Here is an 18,425-nt window from a genome sequence, read left to right as displayed (position 1 = left end):
AGGAGGCAAAATATAGCTGAAAAAGTTACCCTATGCAATTCATGTTTTGTTTTCAATATTGCAAAGTGCAGAAGTGAATCCTGGCCAAAACAGGATTACTACAATTGATTGCAGTGATTACAACAGGATTTAAATTACGAGGCCATAACGTGTTTTCCTCTCATCTATATTAAGGAACACTATTTAGATCCTTTCTGGCTTTAATGCTCTTGCCTACAGTAATGCTGTAGGGATGAGCTGTCAGCTGGTGCACCGATCATCACCTTTTAAGCCAAGTACATAATCGTTTTCTCCTTGGCTTCCAACAGCAGAAGGCCGGCAGACTGTTACAAATACATCTAGTATAATGTTGTTCAGTCACAAATAACCATTGAATATGGTTTCTGTTTTTATTTTGAGAGACAAAATCATACTGTGAAGTTTCATGTATAATGTGAAGGTTTTAGTCAGTTAAGCAGATATATCTTTGTCAGTGCTTAAGCCTCAAAAACTACAGTGTATTTATTTTTTTGTTTGTTTAAATGCTTATTTCCTATCACAGCAGTAATGAGAGACTGACTGTTCCCTTGTCTGTTAAATTGGACTGTGAAGGAAAGAGGGACATGAAAGCTTGTGCTTAGAGTGACATCTGTAATCTGGAGAGTGTGGAGAAGTAAATGTTTACTCACCGGTATTGATCAGCAACCGTCTAAACCCCTGAACAGATAAATTACTGTCACTTAGACGTAATGCTGTATAGAGCAAGTATCTGTACAGTATCTTTTCTGTAAATTCTGTTTGACTGTACACACACTCACATTGGTTCAGTTGCTGCCTTACAAGATGTTCGACAATGAAACCCCTACATACTTAGTTCAGCTCATTTTAAGTCCGTAAGAATGATTGAAATGTAACTCCTTTGTTTTCTGATTCCGTCCCATTAAGATTCAGTTCCCCTTTGGTGTTAAGTTGACTCAATTACATTTAATATTTCAGTTTTTTGTTAAATTTGACTCTTGGCTTTCAAAGCTCAAAAGTCCAATTTCAGGGCTCAACCTATTTAATTCTGTTATATGCATTCTGTTCTATATTCTTCTATTCTCCAGTAATGGCATTTCTTGCAGCTTTTATATTCGACACTAGACCACTTCATCAGGAGCGTGACGTGGCTGTGGTAACAGCCGTTTTACGGCGCAGCAGATTTGGCTGATGTGCGTGGCACGCTAAGTTACCATGAAGTGGAGCTAGTGTGGTTTTGTGTGTGTGTGTGTGCTTATGAGTGTGTGTAGCAGACTAGTGTGAGAAGCGTGTAATAGGCTCACCTGTCCCTGGCTGCAGACTGATGGGCAGGTGGAGAGAATGGAAACCAGATGGAAAGGAGTGACGGAGGAAGGGGGGGAATGAATGCACAGAGTAGATAAGACTTCACTGAACTCCCTGTGGGCTGGATACATGTACATTTTGACTGTTTGCATACTGTTTAAATACTGCCTCATTAAATGAACACCATTAAATTAAGTATTGCTCAGAGGATGGACAGTAGTGGGAAAGGGCAGAACTGTAGATGAACTGAACACCTGTGATTTTATGAACACATTCATGCTGTTCCCTCCAAAATTCAAGTACTGTAATTTATTGAAAATATTTCGCAGCATGTTGCCATTTTACATTAGACTCTACATGCTTGGAGTCCAGTAAAATTTATGAAAGCTATTAATGCAATTTATTCAATTTTACAGTCCTTTGGGGGCATTCTAAGTATCTTTGCTTTTCCATTTTGTTGAAAAGAAGAATCAGATTAATAAGTCTGTTGTTTTTGACAGGGTGAAGAGGAGGATCTTAGTGACGTTTCGTCCTGTCCAAGGTAAGTTCTTTTTTGTTTTTTCCCTGTGGATGTACTGTATATGTCTTTGCTGTATCTTGAGCATACCCAAACTCAATAGTTTTGCTCCTATTCAGTTTTTATCTGGTTAAATTTAGACTTTATGTGGTGCTTTTGCTATTTGTGCTGAATAAGTTTCATGAACCAGGGGTCCGTGAAACTCATTTTATTCTCCTTATAAATAGACAAAAGTGATGCTCTCATTCGTTGTTTTCCCGCTCAACTATATCAGCAGTGAATCTGCATCATCTTGTAAATTTGCTCTACCGTCACATGAAATTTCCCTATCAACACTTTGAAGATGATAGTTTTAAGTGCTGAGCGCACTGTATGAAATCAGATCAACAATGGGAGCCACATGTGTGAAAAGCCCCAGAAATACCAGGAACCTGTTTAACATATGTGAGAACAAGGCACTGTATATGAGACTAAAACTGCGGTCTCTTCAATCAGTGCTAAGATTCCCAGTGAACTGCTTTTAGTTGTTGTGTTTGATTCCAAGGATATTGTTGGAAAATTTATACGTCTGGATTCAACAGTGCGATCGCAGCAGCTGTCCAATCCCCATGTGGTCTCTGCTTCTCTGTCAGTAGCATGTCTCGGGCTGTATCTGGTTGCCGTGGTGACATGCGTGTGTCAGCAGTAGGATGTGTGATGAGTGTTTGTGTGTGCGTGTGTGGCAGCGGGCGTTGAAAGGACTCCATGGAGGCGGATAGAGTTCCTCTGTCCAGAAATGCCAGCGACACACACACACACACACACACGTGTTGACGGTCAGATACGGAAACTTTCAGAAATGTGGGCATGCAGACGTTACACATGGTCACACAGGCAAACACAGGCATGCACGTACACACACTTGGACAGGAAATACGCAGACAGAGTGGACACACACGTAGACAGAAATTCAGATTCCATGAAGGCCACTGCCATGCATTCATACTGACAGCTCAGGACTATAAGGTTACGTACAGGGGAGTCCATGCCTGCCGCAATGCTTTGAACACTAATAGTATGTGTACACACTTTTACTCACAGAGACCTGAAGCTAAAGTTTAGTGTCACTCGTATAAAACTTAAAAAAGAAAAATCTGCTGCAGACCCTGACAGATTTATTTTTAGACATGAATGACAGATGATGTTTGCATACAGAATGAGCAAATTCAAATTGTTGCTCGCTCTGCAGCTGCAGCAGAGAAATTGGGGGGTTAAGGGCCTTGCTTAAGGCGAGTATGACTGCAGTCAATGAGAGAGGGAAAAGTATTATTCATTCGCTTTCCCCGGCCAGATTTTCCCCCACGCCGGTCCAGGGATTTGAACCGAGGACACGAGCCTGCAGACACTTCAGGCTACTGCTGACAACCAGGTGCAATGCAATGTAATAACCCCGTGATTCTGTTTTCGCCTTAACCGTAACTGAGTTCAAGTTCAAGAATTTATTCCTCCCCATCGGGACGTTTGGCTTGCAGCAAGGCATATGTCATGTTGCATAATCACGATAAACAAAGAGCTGAGATTCAAAAACATTCAAAAACAGACGCATTAAATGAATTGGAAAGAGGGGAGACTCAGGAGAGTAGAGGGTCTGCCAGTCTGTCACAGGTAAGACTGTTAATGGAATTGGAAATAAATTATTACTAAAGTCGGATAGCTCCAATCATGATATATAATCCATTATTCTCACATTTGTTATGAAGCTGTTGGCTTCTAATTATACAACTGTGAAAACATTGCTAAGTAAATGTATTTATTTAATTCAGCTGTCCGTGAAGAGGACATCATGGGTAACAACATAACTGGCACCGGTGGAACCATATTTCAGAACTTTAAAACTGAGTTAGTTCTCAGTTGGGAGGCAGCAAAGTTCCAAAGAGCTCTGCATAAAAGAGCTGGGTTTCTTGACATTTTTCCCACTAAATGCATTTGATTCAGTATTTTTAACTTGGCCACAATACTAAACAGTTTTGTAGCTCTGAATTCAGCATGAACAAAACCTGTCACCTCATGCTGCCTTCTCTACTCTTACTGTATGGTAGAGGCCAGAGTGGCTAACTGCAACTACATAGATTTAACCTCTTAGCTATGCTGCAGTCAAAAAAGCCTCTGTGAAGTGGTGTACATGAGACAGTCAATCTCTCTCTCTCTTCTCTCTTTCTCTCTTTCTCTCTCTCTCTCGCTCTCTCTCTCTCTCAGACTGCTAATGCTCTCATAGGCATGCAGGTCAGCAAATTGCTTTGTAGACACCGCCATGTCATCTACACTCGTATCAGCGCATGCATCTTCTGCCTGCGAGAGTGTCTGTGTGTGGGGTCGTCAGTAATGTGAGAGTGTGTGTTTTGATCCCTCCGGGTCGCCTTGTCGCCAGAATCACCTCTACACACACACATAGTCCGTCTCTTTCCCTCTCTCCCTCTTTCAAAGTACACACACAGACACACACACTTGGTTATTTTAGATCAGATCAACATTGATTTGTCCACAGTGTGCCCTGTACCGATGCCTGATTTTGCACATTCAGTTTGATGCAAATTGACTTTCAAATTGAGTTTTACTTTTTACAGTTATGACATTTCTTTTTCCTTTTCTGTTTGTGTATGCATGTTTGCGTCAGTCATTCTGGACCTGCACTGTCTCTGTCTTACTCCCAACAAGAGCCTGTACTGCCCTAATGGATTCAAAATTACCTGAGCATTTCTAAGTTCAGTCATTGTGTCAGGCATCAGGATGTGTTTTTGTTCCTTTTTGGAATATTAAATATTCTCTCATTTTGCCCACAGCAGCTCAGTTCATTAGTTATCAATGAACGTGATGTTCCACTTTTTACATATCTCACTTTGAAAAAGAATGAGAGGAGGGAGGCTCCAGAAATCATACAGTGGCTAAGATATTAATCTCAGAGTGACTGGAAACAAGTGGAAACATTTCAGTGTAGTAAATCATTATAGGAATACAACAAAATGTAATTATTTTAGGAATTAATGAGAAATTTAGAGGAATGGGCTTTGAGTACCTCAAGCTTTTGTGTAATTAACTTCCAATCAGAGGTGTTTGTTTTCTTTAAGGCCATCTCTGCTTTATATATTTGACACACAAGATAATACCGTATAATGTTTGAGGCTAAAGGAACATTTTTGCTCTTGTGACTCCAGACTAAGGACAAGGCAGCACTATTAGTATCACCGGTTACCATCTCTGTTCTAGCATTGTTGACATGGGAGTGATAAGGCAAGGAATATTACAACACCACTGTTGTTCTGACATTGCAGACAAGGCATCATTTCATTCCCTTTCTCTCTCTCTCCTGCATGATTCCAGGCTTTGTTGACAGTCCAAATGTAGCCTATGCGCATTGACAAGGCAATATTAAGATCAGCGCCAGTTGCCATCTCTGTGACCTAGAATTGCTGACAAGCGAATGATAAGCCAAGGAATTGTATTAACCCAGCCATGTCCTGCCCGTGCTGACAAGACGTTATTTTCTAGCCCTGCTGCTGCTGCTGTTCTGAAGACATTGGATTCTAATGCTACCAAGAGTAGTGTGTCTGCATTGTAAGATCCCATTGCTGACAAGCCAGGGTACTTCGGTTGTAAGCCCTTTTGACCAGGGGGATGGTAAGGCAAGGAGCAGAATTAAAGCTAGCTATTATCATCTGTACATGTTGACAAGGCATGAGCAAGCGAGTGCTGCGCCAGCCTGCCCGGTTTCGAGTCGGTGACTGGACACTGAATGCTTGGTGACAAGCTGCTTGCTATTCCACACCCATGTTAGCATGGCTAGGGTCATGTTGACATCTGCAGTCAGGGGAAACTTGAGCCTATCTTTCCAGCAAACATTGTGAGTGTGTACATGTGTGTGCCCATTGATAGGGATTAGCAAAGATGTGTGGGCCCGGCTCCCCAGGATGGCCCTGGTTGCTGCTGGAGGTCAATGCATGTGTACTCGAATGTCCATGCATGTTTGTGAGTGTGTGTGTGTGTATTTTCCAGGCGGTGGGGGGTTAGGCCCGGATTGCAATGACAATGGAGAGGAATTTAAATGAGAGAAAAAAAGGGATCAGGGACGTTTGCAAGGAGGATGGAAGAGGCTTTGGCACCATTGTTATTCTTCCCCTTTGTCATTCTGCCTCTCTATCTCTCTATTACAAATCCCTTGCTCTCTGTCTCTCTCTTGGCTGCTACATTTCTCACAAAACTCACTCTGTCTTCCTCTTCTGATTTTATCCCAACTTATCCCCTACCTCTGTTTTCTCTGTGTGTGTCTTCCCATCCTTGTTAATATTTCTCTTATTGTCAGGGATTTTTCCCCTTCTTGCTCTCAAGAATCATAAGCACTTCACTCTATGCCAAGTTCGGATGTCCCAGTCAAGTTTTTTTTTTTTTTTTAACCACCATTCCTGACTCAGGTCCTGGCTAGTTTTCTTATTTTCCTTCACATTATAGCTACAGCGGCTAACTATTAATGTCAGAATTGTTGGACAGGTTCCCTTTTCCCAGTCCCTGTTGTAATATCTTTCATTCAGTGCCACTTAATTCTCTCCCATCAGTAGTCTGTTTTGTTTTTTCAACTTCCTGTGAGTCACTGTCTCTTTATGTCTATCGTTGTCTGTCTCCCTGTCACTCCCCATGTCTCTTGTGTTATTACCTCAGCAGGCTGTGGTCAAATGTAGTCCAGTTGCTAATATAACCACTTTCAAAACAGACTCATTGATTTTAATCTCTCTCTCTCTCTCTCTCTCTCTCTCTCTCCGTCATACGCACACACATGCATACACATGCATATACGCTTTCTCTCCCTATCTCCGTTTGTCTGCCCCCCCCCCACCTTTTTGCTCTGTAGCGGCTCTAATTGCGATCAATTAGGAAACTTCAGAAGGCTGAAATAGGAGCTGTGACAAGGGGCATCCGCTGAGCTGGCAGGGAGGGAGGGAGGGAGGGAGCGAGAGAGAGAGAGAGAGAGAGAGGTGGAGGAGGAGGAGGAGAGGGAAACCGGTGACATAGGAGTGGAGAGGGGATGGGAGGGGCAGCAGAGAGAAGTCCAAGTTTATGTCGAGAGATGAGCTAATGGTAATAGAGTGATTGATGTGGCCACAGCAGCTGAAAGTCACATCGTTTTTCATGCCAGGTATCGATTCCTCACAACCTCTTGTTAGCTTTTGGGCCCAGCGGATGGGGCATGGCACTAACACTGCCACGGTTAGGGGTTGTATTCCCATCTGAAATGTATGCAGTTACTTTGCTGAAAGGTACTGTGAACAAAAGCATCATACTCTAAATTCTGAGCATGCCAGCTGGAAAAAGAGACAGGCTTGCAAACTGATTTTAGGCGACAGTTGCATTGTAACATGAGCACAGAATTCGTTTTGCTTTTATATATTGATTTTATTTTATTTGTTTCTTTTTTGTGGTTGTTGTGGTTGCAACTTCACTCATTGTCTCTTAAGTGCCAGCAAGATGTAAGTGTGAAATCTTTAATAAACTGCATGCAGGTCACTGTAGCAGGTGTTTGATGCTTTATGACAAAAAAAGACAACAGCAGTACATGTGGAAGCTAAAAAGATCTACCTTTATTTGTAGAGCTGGCATTGTAGCGACGGTTCTTGTGTTTAAGCATTGTGGCAGAGACCCAAGATAAGCTTTAGAGACACAGTTTTTAGTTTGCATATTTACCACAAAAGAATGTAGTCTATCTACATTACTATTTTCCTTTGTTTCTTTTTTGGACCCTTCATCCATCTCCTCTTTGAACTAATACAGTCTTGATAGAACTACCCTCTTTTACTCTCAAAGCAACCTGAGTGACATTAAAAAAAAAGAAAGAAAAAAATGAAAAATGATCATGACCAGTTAATTAACTTACAGTTAAAATAAAACTTCAAAACAACAAAAATTGGAGCCCTCGAAAAAGAAAATAAAAGAAAAATCTAGTAGTAACACTCATCACCTGCAGGTGGCACAAGCAGCAGTTATTACTTTCCTTACCTGTAGATGGTGCACATGAGTTTGTTTACGCCTCTGTGGCTGAATGATATTGGCCTGGCCTCACATCAGTGATTTTAATGAAAAATGTGATTCTTACTACACTGCGTTTGCCTAGCATCCACATATGGAGAAAGTGAAGTGGCTGTTTGCAACTTAAGCCCTTCAGAGCTACATTCCCAGCGAACATAATGGGGAAAAATGCAACTGATCAAATAGGGACCTATGTCTCAACTTTCTCTTTTTCTCATTTTCTGTTTGTTTACATATGTATTACAGACTGGCCCCTAAACGCAATCTTCAAGACAGCTTGCTTGAACAGTCTTTTACAGAAAAACAAGGAACTTCTTCCAGTTAGAGTCAAGTATTCCCCCCCAAGGCGAAGATTATAAATAGTATTATTATCCGGAAATTTCTCTTCAAGGAGACTAGAGCGTGCTGGTTGCCTTCAGCTTTCTGAGGCAACAGCCGAAGAATGTTTTGACTGCAGTGGTTCTACGGGATTCACGTTATTTCATGCCGAGCTTAACCTTGCTGATAAAAATAAGCTTGTTGTAAATAAATCGAAATGTAATTTTTGAGAAAAAATTCCAGATAGAGATATGGGAGTGTGTTAGCAGCCTTGGGTTTGTTAAATGGTTCTGTTCTTGATACATATACTAGAAGCTGAGAGCCTCTGGTCTCATGTTTAGCTGCCTTTGCCTTGGGGCATACAAACCCTTTTATCTTGTCACCCTAATGCATGTGTGTGTGCATGTGTGTGCGTGAGAGAGTGAGAGAGAGCGAGAGAGAGAGAGAGAGAGAGAGAGAGAGAGCGCGATAGCAAGGGAGAGAGATAGCAAGAGACAGAGATGGGAGGATCAATACTAAGCCGTCAGGAGGTCTGCTACTCCCAGAGAGAGAGGGAACAGGACACCCATCAGAGAGTGGAGAGGGAGAAAATAATAGAGAGAGACACAAAGAAAGAAACGAGTGAAGAGGAAGAGAAGAAGGAAGGAAGAGAGGGACACAGGAAAAGAGTGGGTAGAGATGAATGGGCAGTGGAAAAGTAGCAGGTAAGAGAGATGGATGAAGATGGAGATGGGGAGGGACAGTAGATGTGGCCAGTGATAAATGAAGAGATAGAAGGGACAGGAAGTACAGGGAGGAAAAGAATAATGCAGATGAAAAACTGTACTAAATGAAAGAAGAGGTGAGAAGAAGGGCAAGTGCAGCGCTGCAGTGAGAGGACTGGAAATGGCCAAAGTCGTAACAGGTGAAAATGCAACAAAGCTAACACTTTGGCCCATTCAGAGGAAGCTGAAGTTTTAGGTATGCAATACAGCATAATAAAAACATCGACAACAGCCTCGAAAATGACTAATTATCAAGTTAAGACAAAACAAAATACCATGTAGATATTCATTAATCTTCAGAGAGGACTGCATGACATTGGACAATTACATTTCATAAGTCTTGTCAACCATACTGCAACACTAAAGTAGCCAATAGTAAGCGAAGTGAAACAATGAAAAAGTTATATTTCAAACCTTTCCTATTCAGCCTTAATCTGAATTTATTTTTTCTCATTATTGATCCCTTAATCTTGAGCGCTTACCTTACTTCAGCAGTTATTTTGCTTTCCTAAAATTAAACATTTTCAATTTTGACCACATGACACTTCCATTGTCACCTCCATTATTCTAAAACATCACAAAACAGCCAGTGTAATCTCTGAATCAAGTTTAAGTGTCTTTGAGCAGGACAATAAACCTCTACCTGCTGATCTATGCAAATAAGAGTTTAAACCCCTTGAATGTGAATGTTAAATCTAAGAGAAAAGTCAGTCTATTACTGGAAGATCTCAGATTCGATCCCTAAAATGGACGATGCGTCCATCAAAATCCAGTTAAAGTGCCATCGTTGTATTATGTGGCAGCTAAATGCCTCAGATATAAATGTCAACCAGCACTTCTTTGTATTTCCTGTCTCTCCCTCTTGTGCAGTATCTAACACAGCATGAATGTACTGTATCTGCTGTTCAGTGGATGTTTCTTCCCACTGTGCCTCACAGTGACCCGAGTCCATGCACTTTTACAAAGATTGACTCTGCTGGGACTATATCCTTGTACTCAGGCAGTGCCATTGCCACACAGGAGCTCCTGCTTATGGAAACAACAAAAAAACACTAAGTGTATTTATAACTTTCATTTTTGATGCATAATTCAGCAAACATAAACATCAAATGAGGAGGGGAGCGAAACTGCATCCCACAAGATCTAAAAGCTTAGACTTGACACCCATAATGAATATTTAAACCCTGATGACCTTACCCTGCATATGTATGTAAATGATTTATTGTTCTGCTTCCCACACGTCTATTTTTATACCTTTTGTCTTTTTTTCATTCCCGTTTCACCTCTTTTCATCTTCTCCTCTTTCTTCTTCTGACACATTTTTTTGTTCGTGTTGCCGGTGCGCTTCTTTAAAATCCTTAACTAAGACAGATCGCAGTGCAGTGTGAGTCTGATAGCTGCAGAGGAAGCAGCAGAAAGCTAAAGTAAGAGAAAGAAAAAGAAAAAGAAAAGAATCATGTGATCATCTGTGAATTATCTGTGAATATCATCAACTGTAATTATCTCTCCGCAGTGTATTTCAGCCCCAGATGATTAAGTTTCTTAATAGGCTCTGGGAATAGTATTATTTAATGTAGGGGAATAAGATGGGGAATAATACCCCATTATTATTAAATGTATTCAAGATGAAGAATTTCAATTGTGAGTTTCGTTATACTTGGGCCAATAATGACCCAGGTTCTTTAATGAAAGAAATGACTCTGAGGCATAACACAGTTTTTCACAATGAAGCAAAAGGATGTAATGAAATGTCTCTTCCCCATTAATGCTTTATCTGGTTTGTAGCGTGACAGGAAAAGGAGGATTTTATGCTCTAATACAGAGCTTCACTTAATGATTTTCTGATGTTAATCAGTGCAGGAGATTAAAGTCAAAGATAAATTTTGAAAATACTCTATTATTCTTAATATGGGGCGAGTCATTAAATTGTCCTGCAGTGGTAGTCTCTTGTGTCTTATCACGTACTGTAAATGATGCTGGTATTGATATACATAATGGCAATTGATGTGTGTTGACATCCCAAATCTTAAAAGTGAAACGGCTTAGCTGGATTAGTAGAAGGGTATATGTGATGATATTTTACACATAATATGATGAACATTTGTGTCGGAAAGTCAAAAAGGGTTTGAGGTTTGAGGTCTTGCTGGGCCTGACTCAAGTATCAAAAATTGTTAAGTAACCACACCTGGTATCAAATATCTGGTCACATTTATAATCTAGTTTTCTTATCACTTGGTCAAGTAATTCCTAATTGGACTGTTTAACATTAACAACATTTAACATTTGAGAAGTTTGGCTGCTTTTGTTAAATTTATAAAATATGTATTCATAGAAAAACACACTCACACGTTTATTAAAAAAGGTATCACAAAGTGTTGTTTTGATATTGATACTGAAACTCAGGTATCATATTGGCACAAGTTTATTATTATAAGAAATTATTAACAAAGAAGATGAATTAAAGCAAGCATAAAATTAGGTAATGTCTTTAAATCTCAAGTCTAAAATCCACCACAAAAAACAATATGTTCTCACAAATTGACTCCTGACACTAAGCTGTAAGCATAATGGATCCCTAACAATCTCACTTACTCAGGATAGGTGATCTAATATTAGACAGATTCTGTGATGAAGACCAACAGCCTCATTTATAACTGAATATGGCTTTCCAACCTGCATCTCTCTGTCTGTCTCAAGGTTAGGGCTCACAGGGGAGGAGTGGGATCAGGTTACACTAATGCATCATGGCTGCTGGAGGACACACATGCACACGCCTCGTCACACACTGTCTTACCCTATCTCTCTCTCCCTTTCTCTTTCCCACACACACACACACACACACACACACACACACACACACACACACAGACGCCCTTGTGAGCTGATACCCTTGTACAGGTCTAAGGCACAGTTGTGGCCTTGTGTTATTGTGCCCTTGCAACCTGCAAGCAGTCTGCTGTCTGTCTCTGGGCAAATCACTTGTCTCCAGAAATAAACTGAAACCATGTACAATCGCTAAAGGCCTGACTGAGGTTAAAAAGTGGCAGAGCAGTAAATTTCAATTTAAGCTCTGTGCTATGAGATATCCAGCATAAAATTGTGACAAAATTGATTGGTAGCAGAAAGGTTAATTTGGGGGATTTAATATTATTGAATATTCAGTGATACTCTAAGCATACTATATTATTATTTTGAGCCTTTCACTTTGCTTTTGAAACCCTTTTACTGACACAACCTGTGTGTTTTCAGAATACATAACCCAAAATAGTTAAGGACTTGCATTGACAGCAGTGTTTAAATCCATTTTTAAACCTTGATGATGGTGCTGACATTAATAGTTATATCTACTTTCTATAAAAATCTGCATGAATTTTGTGTTTTGTCCAGAAAAGGGAAGTGATAAATGCCCATCACAGTTTTCCAGCTAGACTAAAACCCAAATACATTCAATTTACATTGATTTAAAATAGATAAAAGCAGGAAGGCCTCAAATCTGAGAAGAACCAGAGAATAGACATTTTTTTGACAAATGGATTTAGTTGGTAATTAACTTGCTGCTAATTGTCTCAGCAGTCATAGTGTTTGCTTAACTGCTGCAGTATGAAAGACTGGTGGAACAAGGAGCTAAAAAATTGTGATTGTTTCCTGTAATTGTTGGAATTGTGTTGCAGGGGCTTATCTCACCAAATTTGCAACATGCAAGCTGTGATTTGAAACACAAGACAAATTCCTCTCATGTAAATTTTGACATTTACACTAATCTAAACAAATGACATACTTGTGACGCAACCACATGTGAGAATCCTGTAGGACCCTCGAATTTCCCTGCGGTTTGATGAGTGACCAGTCAAGTCGGGTCGAGCATTCGTGAAACAGGATGCCACTAATTGCACTATGCATGTAAACAATGCATATAAAGCAACTGCAAGATTTGAAATGGTAAACAGAGGGTTAGCAACACTCACAAGTCAAACAGCAGTTAAATGGGAGAGAGGAGGATGAGAGGTGCTGATGTGTCATTATTAAGGCCCACCCGAATTCTACCTGCTGATGTTGCATTCCTCCCGCTAAGAATGTATTCATCCTGCTCCATCCTCTCCTCCAGTGTTTGTCACAATGTGCAGAGATTGCAGTTGCTCATCAGATCATCCAAATTGCCACAAGTATGTGCTTGCAATTGTGCTTACAGCCAGTCTCTGAAAAGTAGAAGCCCTCATCTCCATCTGTGCATCCATCATCCATCCATTTAGCAATCTATCCATTAGTACTGAAATGGTTAGTCAATTAACACAGTTGTTGATTCTCTATCTTTGCATTTTGGACTGTTAGTCAGACTAAAGTAATATGAAAACATCCCCTTGGACTCAGGGAAATCGTTGTGGGGACTTTCCACAATGTTTGACATCCTGTAGCTAAATGAGTAATTGATTAATTTGAAAATAATGATCCCATCATCCGTCCATCTGTTTTACATATCCGGTTATTCCCGTTCAGTGTCCTGTGAGAGCTAAAACCTATCCCACAAAGGAGGGAGGTAAAAGGCAAGGAAGCACAGTCTGTAGTCAATATCACAGGGCTAACACACAGACAAAACACTTTCACACAAACATCTAGCAGATAAAAACCTATGGACATTCACACAGAGATAAAGGCCTCCCTGTACAGATTAGATTCACTTCCATGGAGCCCTGTGAGAGGCTACAGATTGATATTTCCATCGGAAGACCGACCGGTGACCTCTCAATATTAAGGAATGACCAGAGTGCAAGGGGGTCATTTTCACTCTGAATGACATTCTCTCCCTTGCACACATGCACAAACATGCACACGTATATACACTCTCTCTCACACACACTCTCTCCACGGTGTAGTGAGAGGGCCTTATTGTGTGAGCCAGAGGAAATGCAGACACAGCAGAGGACAGGCCATCCATTGATCTGAGTACAGACTCCTCTCATTCTCAGCCTCTCTTCTCCTTTCTCTCTCGCTGCTATCCCACACTGTCTCTGCCTTTTTTTCCCCCCTTCCTCAACCCCTTGCTTTCTCTGCTCTTTGTGCTATCTGGACTTCACTCTCCTACATATAGTTTTTGTCTCCCTGTGATCTACCACCCCCCACCCCCCAATTTCTGCTACTTCTCTCACTTTCTCTACTTGTATCTGGTAATCCTGCTTTCTCCCACTCTCCTGTCTGCATTTCTGGTCCCAAATCTATTAATTCTATCTACCAAACATCTTTCACCCCTCCTCTTTCTCTTTCCCTTCACTTGTTTTTCACTTAGTCTTTCTCTCAAATTACTTACATGTTTTACTTCCCATTCTCTCTATCTGCCAAACAGAAAAAATAAAAGCAGAGTAAGATGGGGGCAAAAAGCGACAAAAATAGACATGAAAGACAGCATGTGGGGAAAGGAAGAAGGAGCTGTAGGAATGGGAAAAGGAAGCAACAAAGGAAAGAGGAGTATAGAAAGAATGAAAAAAGGGGAAATGAAAATGGGCTGAAAAGACTCAAGGAGGGAAAATCTGAGGAAAATGAGAAATGAGCAAGTGAAGGTAGTGAGGAGGAAAAATAAAAAAAATGAAGGGATGACATGTGGACTAAAGGATGGAAGGATGGCAGAAAATGTAGGAGAGTCAGAGGGAAGGGAGGAAAGGAGGAAGGAAAGCACTACAGAGAGCAGTGATGGAAAGCCATGACAGGTAGTTTGTATGTTAAAAGGGGTTGGAGCTGTGCCAGTAAAAGCAGGCACAGAGCTGAGCAGGAGGAAGTGATTTAGTGAGAGCACACACACACACACACACACACACACACACACACACACACACACACACACACAGACAGCAGCTTCAGTGATGGTCAAAGCAACACTCTGGTGACTGGTAATCCTCAGAATTCACCTTCTGTGTACATCCCTCCTCATCTCTGTCACTCCCTTCCTCACTGCTTCAGCAATTCCCTCTTCACCTCCCTCCTTTACCTTCTCCCTCCCCTCTTCTTTCTTTGCTCTGACACTTTCTCCTTGCTTCCTCCCTCCCTCCTTCCTCTGTGCCCCACTCCCTTCCTGCTGGACAAGCTTTTATATGAGCCATGTGGACCTCCCTAATGACATGGGGACGTGTGTGTGTGTGTCTGTGCGTGTGTTGAAGGTGCTGACATGTGCACGTGAGTCTGTATGTCTGCGTGTGTGTGTGTCTATTTAAAGTGCTGACGTGTGTGTGTATGATGGAGGTGCTGACATGTCTGATCGTGGTGTGGTTCTCCTACTGAAGTTGTGCCGACGGCCTCTTACCTTTGAAGAGACCAGTGAAGAGAGGAGAGCAGGGGAGGGCAGGAGAGGAGAGAAAGAGGAGGGTGAAAAATTAGAGGAGCGGAGGACCAAAAGGAATGAAGAAAAAAGGGAAAAGAGGAAGAGGAGAGTAGTCAGGGGTGGGAGGTAATGAGGATCACAGAGCACTGAAAAGTGAAAGGGAGTCACTGTATCTGTAGTTCATCTTAGCTTGCTCTTGTTATCTCATTTGCTGCTTACTATTCTAGTAATAGAGTTATTCCAGGAATCAAGGCACACACAGCAGGATGGAATGAGATGAGGATGAGAGAGGAACAGGAGGAAAGTAAAAAAAAAAAAAGGGGGGGGGGGGGGGGGGCGTGGCGTGGCACACACAAGGTAGTGGGGATATCATGTTTCAACCTTTCAAGCCGTCACTGAGAAGAGATGACACGGAGAGAGAGAGAGAGACAGGGTTGACACAGTGAAATGAGCCTTCTTGGAAGATGACAAGTTTTAAAGAGCACTGGTTTGGGCTTCAAGTGTTTCCTGAGGACTCTCCTTCACTGAACAGGAAAGTAGAAAGCATCTTTCTCAGGGGAGCATTCAGCCTGCTGCTGGTGGTAGCATGTTGGCATTTCATGTATTAGCAAAGTCTGTGTTGCATTTTCCAAAAACATATGGATCCCATATTAGTATATTTGTATATCGAGTGAAGACTAGCAAGTAGTTGCAAAATGAGAGGTGTACCAAAGCTAAAAGCCAACTCTAGCTTCCCTCTAGAAACCAAAATGGAGTAAAATCACTTTATAATTTTTCAAGTTTCATTCATAATCGATACAGCAGTCCCATGCTACTTTATCTCAGCCACAAAAGAGTCATGAATATCCTCAGTAATTAGCAAAAGATAAAGCATCGTTAACAGGCCTACACAAAGCTTGTCTGGTCAAGGTTAAGTAGATCCTCTTGATGGTTTCAGAAAAACACACACTCTTGCTGTAGTTTTCACTTTGTAGAAAAACCTGCAGAATAAATTAAACAGGTTCTAAAGCTAAGGCCTTTGATAGATGTTGTTGGACAGATTATCTTTTTTTCAACAAAAGAAGGGTCCTTGTAAAAGAAACACATCAAACATGCAGGTTCTGTTTGGCTGCGATCTTTTCAGTCAGTGTTATTGAAATGAGCGGAAGAAAAGTAAATGAAAGACTGCATTGAATGGTTTTAGGCTAGAATGTATCAAATGATGTAGAGGACGTGAACTTGAGTAGGCGGTTAGAGAAGAGGCACAGTGGCAAGTTCCTTCTTTGTCCATTGACTCCTCACGATACCTATCATCGGTTTGTTGATTTACGCTATGCGTGTGAGGTATTTTAATTTCCTAGGAGGTTGTTGACATCTGTAAAGCTCTCTCAGTGGTCTAATTTCTTATGGATTTCTCCCATATGTTTATCAGTTACAACATCTGCTTTTGTACTAGACTATATTCTCTTGAGGGCAACACACATTGGTGGCATCATGTTGATGCTACCAATTAAAGTGTGGCGTGGAAGTAATAAAATGGAATAAGAATACAGTAAGTAAGTCAGTCTAGTTTATCTGTATCGAAGTGTTGTATTTTTCCCTCTCCATGTGTCAGACAAAGGTGTTTGTCTGAAGTCATCTGAACACAGTTGGAAATTTGGTTTGCTATGTGTACCTTGAAGAGAAAGATGGCTCCCCAAAACACAATACACTTTGGTGAAAGGATCATGTTGGCATTCTAAACTTTTATTTTTTTCCAAGGATTGTATATTTCCAAGAACTTTCAGCGGTCTGATGAATCAGGCTTTGTGGTATTGAAGCACCATAGCAGCTCTTTGAAGTGCTGTAGTCACGTTTGAAAGATGAAAGGAAAGAAGGAAAAAAGAGACAGATTGTCTACTGTAACAGACTCTAAGACAACAAAATATAATATAGAGTGTGCATGTACACTCACACTCATATATAGTGTACATAGATCAAGGATAGCCAATGGTAAATAATGCTATCTGCAAAGGAGAAAAATTAAAGTGTATGTGAAGTGAGTGTATATACTTATGTTCATTACATGTTAAAAGAACACCATGCAATTTTTGCTGTGCAGCAGCATGTGAAGCCATGAGTGGTAAGCGCAGGATGTTGGTGCACTAAATTCTGTAGGGATCTGAGTCAGAGTCCTTAAAGCAAGGAAGCAGTGAAGCTCTAGCAGCCCACATCTCATGTACAGAAAACATAGCCTATCAATTAATCAAAGGGATTGATAAATGAAAGAGAGAATTATTGAGCTAGCTACTTCTGCGTGTGACATAGGGCAGTAAAACATTGCACTTTACGCAAGTGTTACACACTTCTTGTGGAAGATTGTGCCCACTCAGTCTGACTTACATAATGCAAAAACAGGCGTTTGGGGCGCAGAGAGGGAATGAAGAGGCGCTATTGTTCCTATTACAAGTCAGTTTAACGTCAAAATGATTTTGAAGCAGTTGTTTTAAGCTAAAATAGTTGCATAAAGTCGCTTCAACCAGTCATTTTGAAGACAGTCATCTGTTCACACAACACAATATTGTGGAGTCTCACCTCTTCTCTGGGGACAAAAGCTGCCCCCCACAAGGTTAACCATTTATTAATGCTTTGTTTAAGTACACAAAGTATAATTAACCCATTCACAGCAAATCATGCGTACATAACTGGCACACACAAGATATTCCATAGTTGTGCTTATGACATTTTTCTCATTTTCAGGCAATCTCAGGCAGAAAATTTTGTGCTTTCCAAAACCATTTATTTCCAAAACAAAAGCTTACTGAGTGAGGATTTTGGAATGAAATTTTGAAATGTATATCTTGATGAAAGCTAAATGATTTGTGCCACATAGTAAACATGGAGATCAGATCCTGGCAGTGTCAAGTCCCACTTGGTCCTGTTGCACGTACAGTAAGTGGGTGTGGGGTCCCAGAAGTTGGTGTAGGAAATGTTTGACAGTGCGGCTAGTTAAGAGTGATTGATGCCTGCAGCCCTCTCAGCTGTTAAGGAGAGATGAGGGGAAACAAGTGATGCAAATCGGATTGGAAACTGCCTGCTGGCATCTGACTTCAGGAATGGTGATTAAAAACACATTATGACAAAGACAACATCTGGTGGTGCATTCAGAGTGTCAGTCGAACAGTAGTGTAGTGGCATATTAACCCGC

The 18,425-nt window shown here is 41.0% G+C and overlaps 1 protein-coding gene across 5 annotated transcripts in view; it reads left to right on the top strand.

The window, feature by feature from the left end:
- The window catches only part of cntfr (ciliary neurotrophic factor receptor), a 207,802-nt gene that overhangs the window by 34,799 nt on the left and 154,578 nt on the right, over positions 1-18,425 (top strand). For 4 of the 5 annotated variants that reach the window (XM_051072824.1, XM_018671773.2, XM_018671772.2 and 1 more), the window contains exon 2: positions 1,803-1,843. The exons of the other annotated variant lie outside the window; for it this stretch is intronic. The gene's annotated coding sequence lies outside the window, so the exon portion shown is untranslated. The remainder of the gene's footprint in view (positions 1-1,802; positions 1,844-18,425) is intronic. 5 annotated transcript variants of the gene reach the window in all.

The sequence above is a fragment of the Lates calcarifer genome, linkage group LG9 (genome assembly GCF_001640805.2).
Source record: "Lates calcarifer isolate ASB-BC8 linkage group LG9, TLL_Latcal_v3, whole genome shotgun sequence".
Taxonomy (NCBI): domain Eukaryota; kingdom Metazoa; phylum Chordata; class Actinopteri; family Centropomidae; genus Lates; species Lates calcarifer.
The sequence above is the reverse complement of the archived record's forward strand: the minus strand, read 5'-3'. Positions and strand labels throughout refer to the sequence as shown.